Source organism: Balaenoptera acutorostrata, chromosome 8 (genome assembly GCF_949987535.1).
Source record: "Balaenoptera acutorostrata chromosome 8, mBalAcu1.1, whole genome shotgun sequence".
Lineage (NCBI taxonomy): Eukaryota > Metazoa > Chordata > Mammalia > Artiodactyla > Balaenopteridae > Balaenoptera > Balaenoptera acutorostrata.
In genome coordinates, this window is record NC_080071.1 from 16,126,211 (window position 1) to 16,128,155 (window position 1,945).

Genomic DNA, 1,945 nt, shown 5'->3' on the forward strand with positions numbered 1-1,945 from the left:
GCTGTGAGCTTTGCCGTTTTTCCAATATACATCTCACTGTGGAGATGAATTTTTTTATGAGAAAACAAGTAGAATAAGATTCTCTGGAATTATGAAGAAACCTTAAATGATAGGGACTTTCATTGTGGTGGATGTGGCCTAAGAGAAGAGCTCTATATATAAAACAAGCAAATTCACTTTATTAGAGTTTCTACCCAGGAAGTAACAGAAATGAAACACTCTAACCTAGGAGGTACCATGTGACCAATGACAATTATACACTCTCTAGGCAGCCTCTGATGTTTTTAAACAGAGAATGTGTGGTTTTAAAATAGCTTGCTTTGTTCAGCTCTGAATTTAAGGTTTAGGTTTGTGCCCTTGCAACACATTCTGTGCTATGAATGAAGTATCACGTCCTATGTTTTTACCACAGATTATTTTACTACAATCTGTTAATTCCTGAACATATCAAAGCATGTGTTTGTGTTGCTTTGAAATTGATTAAAAAAAAAAAAACAGGTGCTGAAGTTGGAATTAAAGGTTAATGTTATTCTGACATCCTTCCTGAGCATTGACAAGGGGCAGTGCATGTTTTGGCATTTCCTTTTCCAGCAGTTGAAAACCACCACTCAGCACCATAGAAAATAACAGGACATATGCAACTAGGGAAGGAGATCTTTTCTGAGAGTCAGGTCCTTAAGAATCACAAGTACAGCTGCTGAAACCAATCTAATTTAACCCTAAATTAAATATTCCCTTGCTAGTGGGACCTCTGCCTAAAGAAGAGGTAAATTGTCCTTTCTTTCTCATCTAGGAAAAATATGCCTTGTTTTGAAGTTCAGGACAATAATAGCCAGAAATAAAATTTGCTATGTCTATATTTCTAAATAATCCTTCTTATGAACTACTTCTTTGTGATTCCTTCAACAAGAGAAAAATTCTGAAAAGGGAGAATAATAGAGGTAATAGCTGATAATTGATGAGTTTGTGTCATTTATTTCACAAGATAGCTTAAAGGAACCATATTTGCGCAACTGAAAAGTATCTACCCTATTGTTAGTGTATATGTTTAGGCTAGAATCCTAAGAGTCTACTCTGATGTTTATTTTAAAAAAACCAAAAAACTTTCTATGAATTCAACCATTAAGCTGTTCTGTTTGCCTCTCATGAATAAGATGCAAATGCAATGCAGAATCTTAAAAGAACATGATTTTATCATGTCCAAATGAGAGCCCTATTCCATACTAACAGCACTATCACATCACTTCACCATCTGCAAATTCTTCCCTGAAAAAGAGAGATGTGAGAAACCAAGGAAGATGTGAACTCTCTGTGCCCTAGAGCTAATTTGCCTCTATTTTTTTTAACTGAGTTCAAATTTCAAAATTCTCATTTAAAAACTTCAGACAATTGGTTTGGGGTGGGAGAAGAAACCTAATGCGTCTGCTGGCATTGTTCCAGCCTCAGTATCATTGGCCTACATTCCTGGGAGTATCTCCATTAGCTAGAGGTGAAAAAGCTAAAGCGCAGTTTAAACCAAAGAAAGAGATTGGAGAAGAAGGAAAATGCCTAACATGCAAAGCAGTGGAGGAACATTAATCAATCTCTCCCGCCAGCCGCAGGTTAGGACAATCAAGAAAAGCATCATGAGTTTCCATGCCCAGATCTAAAAGAAATTTGAATGAGCCTAAAGCAAATCAGGAAAGAAGATTTTAAAAGCTGGGACTTTCCTTAGATAAGTTAATAAGGTCTATAGCTTATCTTGTGGATTTCATGGTACTGTATACATGGGAAAACCCTCTAAATTCAAATCCTGAAGACTGAAAGCCTGTATTCTTCCTTTCTAAGTCTAGAATCAAAAGGGAAAATTGAAGACGAAAATAAAGAGGATGTGGGAGTGGCCTGTCAACTTGCCAGGGGGAAGATGGATATAGTTTCTTAATTTTGAAAATATTCCTAGATGTGT